The 13,028-nt window shown below is 40.2% G+C and overlaps 1 long non-coding RNA gene across 2 annotated transcripts in view; it reads right to left on the bottom strand.

Annotated features, from left to right (window-relative positions):
• Positions 1-8,698: 8,698 nt before the first annotated feature.
• The window catches only part of LOC137224031 (uncharacterized), a 216,414-nt gene continuing 212,084 nt past the window's right edge, over positions 8,699-13,028 (bottom strand). For both annotated transcript variants that reach the window (XR_010943191.1, XR_010943190.1), the window contains exons 10-11: positions 11,441-11,898; positions 8,699-9,250 (exon numbers count right to left, since the gene is read on the bottom strand). This is a non-coding gene — a long non-coding RNA (uncharacterized lncRNA). The remainder of the gene's footprint in view (positions 9,251-11,440; positions 11,899-13,028) is intronic.

Genomic DNA, 13,028 nt, shown 5'->3' with positions numbered 1-13,028 from the left:
GAATAGCTCTCTCATTATGAGCAGCTCTGTTTCCAGAATCACGGGAAGAAAATGGCTACCAAGGAACTGCTACAAGAAAAAGGAAGAGGTTGGGGAGGCCACACCATGTACTTTCTGGAAGCACAGGATGATTTCTTAGCACGGCACCTCCATTTCCCTCTTCAGCTCAAGTAAACAGGCATTCAGCTAGGGATAGGAAGTGAACTCCAGTCTTAATAAATCATTTTCTTTCTGAAAAATCACCATTTCCACCTAAGACATATTGTGGCGAAAGGGACTATATTGCGTAATTCTATCTTTATTTTTATGTTTTCTTTCAGTCTAATTGTTCCACATTCTATGTGGAAAAGGAGCACGCTTCAGAGTTAGGTGGGAATCAGTCACAGTCAGCTCCGGTCTTCCCTTTTACTTTCCCTACTCTTTTCCAACTTTCTACTCTCTTCCTTACTATAACCTCCTTATTCCAGTTCCCCAAACAAAAAAGTAAGCAAATAGTTCAATCAAATGGTATTGAATTCAGATTCAACAAATGTTATTGAGGACTTATCATGTACCACATGCCAAATCTCAAAAGTATGAATTGTGTATTACTGTTGTCCAGGTGATGTACCAGCTTATCAGGGGCCAGGAAAAAAAATAATTCTGAGATGTGCTCTGGCGGCTCTTAGGTGGCAAAATAGATGTTCATGGTATTCAGATAAATAAAATATATTTGTGTTTGGGTTTGTTTAAAATCTATTTTCCTGTGAACAGCACACAGCTCATGGGACTTGTTCCCCCGTTTGCCTCACACTTGTCCTTCTGTTCTCTCCATTCCTCTTTACCATTTTTCTTCTTCTTTTCCCTATTTTCAGTTTCGTGGGAAAGGAAAAAATATAGTCTACCCTTGATTTTATTATAATTGTTATAGCCCTGTTTCCAACTCTTTTTAAAACCTTCTGAATCTTCCTTCCATTGTAAATAAATTCCCCTATTTCTTCAATATTTTTGCAGGATGACTTATCTGGAATATAACTCAGCATCGAGGACACCTCTCACATTGCATCTTTCTCCAGTGGGGGAAGCTCGTTTTCTCATCTTCCGTGAGCAACAGGACAAGAGGTGTTTACCCTTCTCCAGATTCCCCATCACCGTTATCACAGGATTACTGCATCATCCTTATGTAAAGGTACATAGGGGTTAAAATCGAAGGCTTTCGAGCCAGAATGCCTGAGTTGAAATTCTAACTGTCTAACTACAAGCAAGTGATAATCAAGATTTATACATCTATGTTATGGCTTCCCTGGTGGCGCAGCAGTTGAGAGTCCACCTGCCGATGCAGGGGACGCGGGTTCGTGCCCCGGTCCGGGAGGATCCCGCATGCCACGGAGCGGCTGGGCCCGTGAGCCATGGCCGCTGAGCCTGCGCGTCCGGAGCCTGTGCTCCACAATGGGAGAGGCCACAACAGTGAGAAAAAGATTTATACATCTATGTTAACGACTCATTTGAATACCTGGGCCAATCCAATACATTGGATCTCTGCGATTTCAATGACCTTAATCTCCGCTCATTCCCGGTACTAATTCTGAATCTTGTCAGCTCTGGTCCTCCTCAAAAATTTGAGACTCCGGAGGCTTCCGGGAAGATGACGCAAGAGTAAGACGCGGAGATCACCTTCCTCTCCACAGATACACCAGAAATACATCTACACATGGAACAACTCCTACAGAACACCTACTGAACACCGGCAGAAGACCTCAGACCTCCCAAAAGGCAAGAACCTCCCCCCCCACCCCGCACGTACCTGGATAGGGCAAAAGAAAAAAGACTAAACAGAGACAAAAGAACAGGGACGGGGCCTGCACCAGTGGGAGGGGGCTGTGAAGGAGGAAAAGTTTCCACACACTAGGAAGCCCCTTCGCGTGCGGAGACTGCGAGGGGCGGAGGGGGAAACTTCGGAGCCACAAAGGAGAGCGCAGCAACAGGGGTGCGGAGGGCAAAGCCGAGAGATTCCCGCACAGAGGGTCAGCGCCGACCGGCACTCACCAGCCCCAGAGGCTTGTCTGCTCACCCGCCGGGGCGGGCGGGGCTGGGAGCTGAGGCTCGGGCTTCGGTCCGACCGCAGGGAGAGGACTGGGGTTGGCGGCGTCAAACCAGCCTGCAGGGGGTTAGTGCACCACGGCTAGCCGGGAGGGAGTCCGGGGAAAAGTCTGGAGCTGCCAGAGGCAACAGACTTTTTCTTACCTCTTTGTTTCCTGGTGCGCGAGGAGAGGGGATTAAGAGCGCTGCTTAGAGGAGCTCCAGAGACGGGCGCGAGCCGCGGCTAAAAGCGCGGACCCCAGAGACGGGCATGAGACGCCAAGGCTGCTGCTGCCGCCACCAAGAAGCCTGTGTGCGAGCAAGGTCACTATCCACACCCCGCTTCCGGGGAGCCTGTGCAGCCCGCCACTGCCAGGGTCCCGGGATCCACGGGCAACTCCACCGGGAGAACGCACGGCGCGCCTCACGCTGATGCAACGTCACGCCGGCCTCTGCCTCCGCAGGCCCGCCCCGCACGCCGTGCCCCTCCCTCCCCCCCGGCCTGAGTGAGCCAGAGCCCCCGAATCAGCGGCTCCTTTAACCCCGTCGGGTCTGAGCGAAGAACAGACGCCCTCCGGCGACCTACACGCAGAGGCGGGGCCAAATCCAAAGCTGAGCCGCTGGGAGCTGTGAGAACAAAGAAGAGAAAGGGAAATCTCTCCCGGCAGCCTCAGAAGCAGCGGATTAAAGCTCCACAATCAACTTGATGTACCTGCAGCTGTGGAATACATGAATAGACAGCGAATCATCCCAAATTAAGGAGGTGGGCTTTGAGAGCAAGATTTATTATTTTTTCCCCTTTTCCTCTTTTTGTGAGTGTGTACGTGTATGCTTCTGTGTGAGATTTTGTCTGTATAATTTTGCTTCCACCATCTGTCCTAGGGTTCTACCCGTCCAGGATTTTTTGTTTGTTTTTTAAATTTTTTTTCTTTTTTTTCTCTTAATAATTATTTTTTTATTTTAATAACTTTATTATATTTTATCTTACTTTATTTTATTTTACTTTATCTCCTTTCTTTTTTCCTTCCTTCCCTCCTTCCTTCCTCCCTCCCTCCCTCCCTCCTTTCTTTCTTTCTTTCTCTCTTTCTAATTCTACTAGTTCTTTCTTTCTACTTTTTCTCCCTTTTATTCTGAGCCGTGTGGAAGAAAGGCTCTTGGTGCAGCAGCCAGGAGTCAGTGCTGTGCCTCTGAGGTGGGAGAGCCAACTTCAGGACACTGGTCCACAAGAGACCTCCCAGCTCCACATAATATCAAACGGCGAAAATCTCCCAGAGATCTCCATCTCAACACCAGCACCCAGCTTCACTCAACGACCAGAAAGCTACAGTGCTGGACATCCTATGCCAAACAACTAGCAAGACAGGAACACAACCCCACCCATTAGCAGAGAGGCTGCCTAAAATCATAATAAGTCCACAGCCACCCCAAAACACACCACCAGACGTGGACCTGCCCACCAGAAAGACAAGATCCACCCTCATCCACCAGAACACAGGCACTAGTCCCCTCCACCAGGAGGCCTACACAACCCACTGAACCAACCTCAGCCACTGGGGACAGACATCAAAAACAACAGGAACTACGAACCTGCAGTCTGCAAAAAGGAGACCCCAAACACAGTAAGATAAGCAAAATGAGAAGACAGAAAACCACACAGCAGATGAAGAAGCAAGATAAAAACCCACCAGACCTAACAAATGAAGAGGAAATAGGCAGTCTACCTGAAAAAGAATTCAGAATAATGATAGTAAAGATGATCCAAAATCTTGGAAATAGAATACAGAAAATGCAAGAAACATTTAACAAGGACCTAGAAGAACTAAAGATGAAAAAACCGACAATGAACAACACAATAAATGAAATTTAAAATACTCTAGATGGGATCAATAGCAGAATAACTGAGGCGGAAGAATGGATAAGCAACATGGAAGATAAAATAGTGGAAGTAACTACTGCAGAGCAGAATAAAGAAAAAAGAATGAAGAGAACTGAGGACAGTCTCAGAGACCTCTGGGACAACATCAAATGCACTAACATTCGAATTATAGGGGTTCCAGAAGAAGAAGAGAAAAAGAAAGGGACTGAGAAAATATTTGAAGAGATTATAGTTGAAAACTTCCCTAATATGGGAAAGGAAAGAGTTAATCAAGTCCAGGAAGCACAGAGAGTCCCATACAGGATAAATCCAAGGAGAAATACGCCAAGACACATATTAATCAAACTGTCAAAAATTAAATACAAAGAAAGCATATTAAAAGCAGCAAGGGAAAAACAACAAATAACACACAAGGGAATCCCCATAAGGTTAACAGCTGACCTTTCAGCAGAAACTCTGCAAGCCAGAAGGGACTGGCAGGACATATTTAAAGTGATGAAGGAGAAAAACCTGCAACCAAGATTACTCTACCCAGCAAGGATCTCATTCAGATTTGATGGAGAAATTAAAACCTTTACAGACAAGCAAAAGCTGAGAGAGTTCAGCACCACCAAACCAGCTTTACAACAACTGCTAAAGGAACTTCTCTAGGCAAGAAACACGAGAGAAGGAAAAGACCTACAATAACGAACCCAAAACAATTAAGAAAATGGGAATAGGAACATACATATCGATAATTACCTTAAATGTAAATGGACTAAATGCTCCCACCAAAAGACACAGATTGGCTGAATGGATACAAAAACAAGACCCATATATTTGCGGTCTACAAGAGACCCACTTCAGATCTAGAGACACATACAGACTGAAAGTGAGGGGATGGAAAAAGATATTTCATGCAAATGGAAACCAAAAGAAAGCTGGAGTAGCAATTCTCATATCAGACAAAATAGACTTTAAAATAAAGACTATTAGAAGAGACAAAGATGGACACTACATAATGATCAAGGGATCGATCCAAGAAGAAGATATAACAATTGTAAATATTTATGTACCCAACATAGGAGCACCTCAATACATAAGGCAATTACTAACAGCCATAAAAGGGGAAATCAACAGTAACACATTCATAGTAGGGGACTTTAACACCCCACTTTCACCAATGGACAGATCATCCAAAATGAAAATAAATAAGGAGACACAAGCTTTAAACGATACATTAAACAAGATGGACTTAATTGATATTTATAAGACATTCCATCCAAAAACAACAGAATACACATTTTTCTCAAGTGCTCATGGAACATTCTCCAGGATAGATCATATCTTGGGTCACAAATCAAGCCTTGGTAAATTTAAGAAAATTGAAATTGTATCAAGTATCTTTTCCGACCACAACACTATGAGACTAGATATCAATTACAGGAAAAGATCTGTAAAAAATACAAACACATGGAGGCTAAACAATACACTACTTAATAACGAAGTGATCACTGAAGAAATCGAAGAGGAAATAAAAAAATACCTGGAAACAAATGACAATGGAGACACGATGACCCAAAATCTATGGGATGCAGCAAAAGCAGTTCTAAGAGGGAAGTTTATAGCGACACAATCCTACCTTATGAAACGGGAAACATCTCAAATAAACAACCTAACCTTGCACCTAAAGCAATTAGAGAAAGAAGAACAAAAAAACCCCAAAGTTAGCAGAAGGAAAGAAATCATAAAAATCGGATCAGAAATAAATGAAAAAGAAATGAAGGAAACAACAGCAAAGATCAATATAACTAAAAGCTGGTTCTTTGAGAAAATAAACAAAATTGATAAACCATTAGCCAGACTCATCAAGAAAAAAAGGGAGAAAATTCAAATAAATAGAATTAGAAATGAAAAAGAAGTAACAACAGCAACTGCAGAAATACAAAAGATCATGAGAGATTACTACAAGCAACTCTACGCCAATAAAATGGACAACCTGGAAGAAATCGACAAATTCTTAGAAATGCACAACCTGCCGAGACTGAATCAGGAAGAAATAGAAAATATGAACAGACCAATCACAAGCACTGAAATTGAAACTGTGATTAAAAATCTTCCGACAAACAAAAGCCCAGGACCAGATGGCTTCACAGGCGAATTCTATCAAACATTTAGAGAAGAGCTAACACCTATCCTTCTCAAACTCTTCCAAAATATAGCAGAGGGAGGAACACTCCCAAACTCATTCTATGAGGCCACCATCACCCTGATACCAAAACCAGACAAGGATGTCACAAAGAAAGAAAACTACAGGCCAATATCACTGACGAACATAGATGCAAAAATCCTCAACAAAATACTAGCAAACAGAATCCAACAGCACATTAAATGATCATACACCATGATCAAGTGGGGTTTATTCCAGGAATGCAAGGATTCTTCAATATATGCAAATCATCAACGTGATACACCATATTAACAAACTGAAGTAGAAAAACCATATGATCACCTCAATAGATGCAGAGAAAGCTTTCGACAAAATTCAACACCCATTTATGATAACCCTGCAGAAAGTACTCATAGAGGGAACTTTCCTCAACATAATAAAGGCCATATATGACAAACCCACAGCCAACATCATCCTCAGTGGTGAAAAACTGAAAGCATTTCCACTAAGATCAGGAACAAGACAAGGCTGCCCACTCTCACCACTCTTATTCAGCATAGTATTGGAAGTTATAGCCACAGCAATCAGAGAAGAAAAGGAAATAAAAGGAATACAAATCAGAAAAGAAGAAGTAAAGCAGTCACTGTTTGCAGACGACATGATACTATATATAGAGAATCCTAAAGATGCTACCAGAAAACTACTAGAGCTAATCAATGAATTTGGTAAAGTAGCAGGATACAAAATTAATGCACAGAAATCTCTTGCATTCCTATACACTAATGATGAAAAATCTGAAAGTGAAATCAGGAAAACACTTCCATTTACCATTTCAAGAAACAGAATAAAATATCTAGGAATAAACCTACCTAAGGAGACAAAAGGCCTGTATGCAGAAAATTATAAGACACTGATGAAAGAAATTAAAGATGATACAAATAGATGAAGAGATATACCATGTTCTTGGATTGGAAGAATCAACATTGTGAAAATGACTCTACTACCCAAAGCAATCTACAGATTCAATGCAATCCCTTTCAAACTACCACTAGCATTTTTCACAGAACTAGAAAAAAAACTTTCACAATTTGTATGGAAACACAAAAGACCCCGAATAGCCAAAGCAATCTTAAGAACGAAAAACGGAGCTGGAGGAATCAGGCTCCCTGACTTCAGACTATACTACAAAGCTACAGTAATCAAGACAGTATGGTACTGGCACAAAAACAGAAAGATAGATCAATGGAACAGGATAGAAAGCCCAGAGATAAACCCACGCACATATGGTCACCCTACCTTTGATAAAGGAGGCAGGAATATACAGTGGAGAAATGACAGCCTTCAATAAGTGGTGCTGGGAAAACTGGACAGGTACATGTAAATGTATGAGATTAGGTCACTCCCTAACACCATACACAAAAATAAGCTCAAAATGGATTAAAGACCTAAATGTAAGGCCAGAAAGTATCTAACTCTTAGAGGAAAACATAGGCAGAACACTCTATGACATAAATCACAGCAAGATCCTTTTTGACCCACCTCCTAGAGAAATGGAAATAAAAACAAAAATAAACAAATGGGACCTAATGAAACTTAAAAGCTTTTGCATAGCAAAGGAAACCATAAACAAGACCAAAAGGCAACCCTCAGAATGGGAGAAAATATTTGCAAATGAAGCAACTGACAAAGGATTAATATCCAAAATTTATAAGCAGCTCATGCAGCTCAATAACAAAAAACCAAACAACCCAATCCAAAAATGGGCAGAAGACCTAAACAGACATTTCTCCAAAGAAGATATACAGACTGCCAACAAACACATGAAAGAATGCTCAACATCAGTAATCATTAGAGAAATGCAAATCAAAACTACAATGAGATATCATCTCACACCAGTCAGAATGGCCATCATCAAAAAATCTAGAAACAATAAATGCTGGTGAGGGTGTGGAGAAAAGGGAACCCACTTGCACTGCTGGTGGGAATGTAAGTTGATACAGCCACTGTGGAGAACAGTATGGAGGTTCCTTAAAAACTACAAATAGAACTACCATATGACCTAGCAATCCCACTACTGGGCATATACCCTGAGAAAACTATAATTCAAATAGAGTCATGTACCATAATCTTCATTGCAGCTCTATTTACAATAGCCTGGAGATGGAAACAACCTAATTGTCCATCATCAGATGAATGGATAAAGAAGATGTGGCACATATATACAGTGGAATATTACTCAGCCATAAAAAGAAACGAAATTGAGCTATTTGTAATGAGGTGGATAGACCTAGAGTCTGTCATACAGAGTGAAGTAAGTCAGAAAGAGAAAGACAAATACCGTATGCTAACACATATATATGGAATTTAAGGGGAAAAAATGTCATGAAGTACCTAGGGGTAAGACAGGAATAAAGACACAGACCTATTAGAGAATGGACTTGAGGATATGGGGAGGGGGAAGGGTAAGCTGTGACAAAGCGAGAGAGAGGCATGGACATATATACACTACCAAACGTAAGGTAGATAGCTAGTGGGAAGCAGCCACATAGCACAGGGAGATCAGCTCGGTGCTTTATGACCTCCTAGAAGGGTGGGATAGGGAGGGTGGGGGGAGGGAGACGCAAGAGGGAAGAGATATGGGAACATATGTATATGTATAACTGATTCACCTTGTTATAAAGCAGAAACTAACACCCATTGTAAAGCAATTATACTCCAATAAAGATGTAAAAAAAAAAAAATTTGAGACTCCAAATACCCAACTTTTTACCTCTTTATACTCACTACCTGCTCTCATACAATGAAAGACCTTTACAATGAAAGTCCTTTGTTCTTATGATTTCTTCTACTCTTTCAGTCTCTTTCTAGCCTCTTACCCATCCCTGCATGGTTGGAAACTTCTGTTTGATCGTGAAAAGTATTGTTCCACTAGTCACACTGATGTTTGGGGATTTTTTAAGAGCATAAAAGCATCAACTAGGGCTTCCCTGGTGGCGCAGTGGTTGGGGGTCTGCCTGCCGATGCAGGGGACACGGGTTTGTGCCCGGGTCCGGGAAGATCCCACATGCCGCGGAGCGGCTGGGCCCGTGAGCCATGGCCGCTGAGCCTGCGCGTCCGGAGCCTGTGATCTGCAACGGGAGAGGCCACAGCAGGGAGAGGCCCGCGTACTGCAAAAAAAAAAAAAAAAGCATCAACTAGAATATCCTTACTTTATTTTCATTTATTTCTTTTGTTGCCAAACTTGTACTTTATCCCCAGTAATATAAACTCAAGGCAGTGAAAGGAGTTGGTAATGGCATTTCTAGTACAAATGATATTTAAAATGACTGTCTTGCCAACTTTGCTCAGTATTAGGGTAACTGAAAACTGTTCATAGATGAAGGAAAAAGGAAGAAAGTTATCCTTTTCCATTTACTTATTAGAGTGTGAGATTGCACTTGAATAATCATCACACACTGGAACACTGTCATGAAGTAAAACATTGACAAATAAATGAGGGTAAAAACGTACACAATGACAGTAAAAGAATATTAGAATTTCCTTTTTCATTCAATTATAATTTTGGCACCGTTGCTTATTTGATTCTTGGAAAACTAGGGCCAGATTTATGACTACCAAACAATCCACTTGGCTTTTGCAATTAACCTGAAATTCTACATTACTCTCTATTTCGATTATTCTCTTAAAATCAAACATATTACAACTATTTTGATTTTGAGATTGAAGTTGGACAATAGGTAAATGCATGTGAAACTCTAGTGTTGATACAAGTAAATCCTATTCCTGGCCTTCAAATTGTGTATTTTGAGAAAATGGCAGTAAATAGCACAAACTAAATCTTAAAATGGTTTTCTGGTAAAATATTTCATTACATACTTCACCTGTGTTACACCACTTGTTTACAGTAATAAAACTCACACGTGCTAGAGAATATTATCTATTGATATTTTAATCACTCTGCTTATCTTTCCATCCCCTCTTCTCCTCCCTATCTTTGAAGACTGTGTTTTAGAGCAGCGTAAGGGTTAGACTAAGAATGATGAGTCCCAGATAATGTTCTGGTCTTTTACAACTAAACAGCTATTGCATAGATTACCAAGAAGGTAGGGTTGTGGTCAAATCATGTATAGTCAATTCACCTAATATTTTTCTTCCTTGATATGTTAGCTTCTATCTGTTGGAAGCATGTGAAAACTTACCTATATTCTCAGCTCTTTGGAAACTTCACTACGAAAGTTTCACAATAACCTGGTATTATTTCTTTAAATTGTATATTTGATAGCATTCGAGTTGAGAAACATTTTTAACCCTGATGAAATTTCAGGGATGACTTTATGACCTGACAGTAACATAAATGGGTATGTTTTGAAAATAAAGAAAAATCTCTTAATTGCAAAGAGATTCCATGTATTTTCTTGAATGATTCTGATGAGGTCTGGCTCCTTCGTTTCATTAGAAAGGGGAGTGGGAATCAAAGGAGCTTGACAGTTGGTTGACGTGGATGCCTAGCTACTAAATCATTGCATTCATGCTAAGACCTCCTATGTGCTCCCATTAAATCCCATTCAGCTCATGAGGTAATATATGTACTGTAGCCTATGGCTGGGTTAGCGCTGTTTTTTTTTTTTTCTCCCCTGTTAAATTCTCACAAACTCACATTCCTCTAGGCTTTCCTTTTAAGTTTTATATTTACTACGGTTAGATCTCAAAAAACAAATGTTGGGAAAAAAAGAAAGCTGTAGAAATATATTTACAGGGTGATATCATACTATGTATATATATATATTTTTTTTTTTTTAATATAAAATTGTATTTTAAAATACACACCAAGCTCATGATCATAGTTGCCTCTGGAAAGATTCAATGGTAATAGGACTGAGGTTGGTTGTCAAAGAGGATTTCAACTGCATCTGTAAAATGTTGTCATTGTTTTTAAGGCATGAAACCTCTTGATTTGGAAAGGGAGTGAGGTAGTGATAGAGTAGTGGTTAAGTATACTGGGTCTGGAGAGAGACTGCCTGTGTTTGAACCTGCCACTTACTACATGACCAGAGGAAAGTCACTGAACCTTCTAGTGCATCCGTTTCCTAATGAGTAAAATGGTGCTTAACAATAAATAGTTCCTACCTTACTGGCTTGTTGTGAGAAGTAAATGAGGTAATACAGGAAAAGTGTTTAGAATGGTTCTTAGAACACAGTAAGTATTCAATAAATTAATTAGTAATTTTTTTAATCTCAAATTTTTTTCTACAGGATTGTCTTTTTTAATTAAAAGAACCTTTAGGAAATAGATTTATTACTGGATAAATAGCAGCAATGTGCATATATAACAATTATAAACATGTTTAATTATTTACCGAAGCTGCAGGAGGGGAACTTCAGTAACATATTTCCATATTTCACTCCAAGTATTGAGGCCACTTTCAATTCTCTCTTCTATCCTCATTCTCAAGGATTCTCAGTAATTCAGCTGTCTGATCTTTCTGTCTTCTACTTTTTACAACATCTTTCTTCTTATTTCTGAATCTACATAGTACAACGCAAATAGCTCTGAACACAAGCACAGCAAGTCTGCATTTCTTCTTTGGCGACAGTAGCTTTAGTATTAACTGAAAGGCAGGGTAGATAATGTGACACGCGCTTTACTTTCAGCAGACTTGTTAATATCAGCTCTGAATTTTTCATGACGGCTTCGGTAACCTGTAGCCTGGAGCTGAAGCTCTGGGGGTTTCCACCACAAAGAGGTAGATCAGCTGAGCTCTCACTTCCCATCTGGCACTGGGTGACAGGGACAGTCAGGGGGGCTGCAGGAAACCTGAAGAAGAAGAAAGCTGATGTGGGACACCCATTGTAGTGCATCAAAGGCTAAACATGTGCTGTTGTATGGATGTATCTTTGAGACACTTGTTTATCACTGGCTTCAGAATCTACTTAGCCAATGTGTTTAACGTTAGAGTCACAAGAACAGCTGCCGCTCGTGTAAGTAATACCCTCATACGCAGTGGCATCCTGATTTGCCAAACCAGATTCAGGACCTCTCTGCAGTGAATGTTTGATGCTGTCTGGCATGCTTCTTATTTACCCACATAGGCAGGCGTACACGTGCAGGCACACACACAGACGCACACGATCACGATTCGGAGCTGTTTGAAATTGTAAACCATTTTAGCTCTGTCCCAAAAGTAACAAAATGATCTCAAAGTTCTCACAAAAGCTGTATTTTATGTCTGAAGGTCAAAAACAAAAAGTTTTTTGAAAGGGATCGGAGGCTCAAATGTAATCATATGTGGAAAGTCAAAAATAGTAAAAAAAAAATTTTTTAAGACAAAATTTGAGCATTTACCTTCCTTGAGTCTTATGGTGGTTCTATCATATTTACTGAAATATATAGTTGCCCACTTATTTGTAGGAAGTTGGATCCCTATATACTTGATTTTATTTTTAATAACTGTAACAATTCAGATTTGCTCTGGACACACCCAAACTGCAATTCTTAGAATGCAGGAGTATTTACAAGCACACCAGGAGGAAGCCAGTTCTCTTAATTGCAGTATTCTCTGGTCACACCCTTTGCTTCTGTTCTATCAAGAAAGAAGTTAAATAAATAATGCTTGGTTTGTACGTGGAAAAAAAATTTGTAGAGCTAATAATACTCCAGCCTTGAATGAGAAACAATGAAAAAGTAAATATATATGTTGCTACTATAATTTTTTTGGTAATTTTTCATCAACAGAAGGAACCAGGTCAACTTTTTGAACTAATTTTTATTTTGATCTTCTTCTTAAATTATGTTTCACTACTTTCAGTCTGCCACTCCAATATTTCTCTAACTTATAGATGCATTTCACTGTTGCTTCTTTGTGTCTGAAAGGGTGTTATTTTTAAAAGCTCATTAACATTTACTAGCATTCTAGCCTTTTCAAAGATCTAACAGAAGGTTGACTT

Source organism: Pseudorca crassidens, chromosome 4 (genome assembly GCF_039906515.1).
Source record: "Pseudorca crassidens isolate mPseCra1 chromosome 4, mPseCra1.hap1, whole genome shotgun sequence".
Classification (NCBI taxonomy): Eukaryota; Metazoa; Chordata; class Mammalia; order Artiodactyla; family Delphinidae; genus Pseudorca; species Pseudorca crassidens.
Note: the sequence above shows the minus strand (reverse complement) of the source record. Positions and strands in the feature narration are given on the sequence as shown.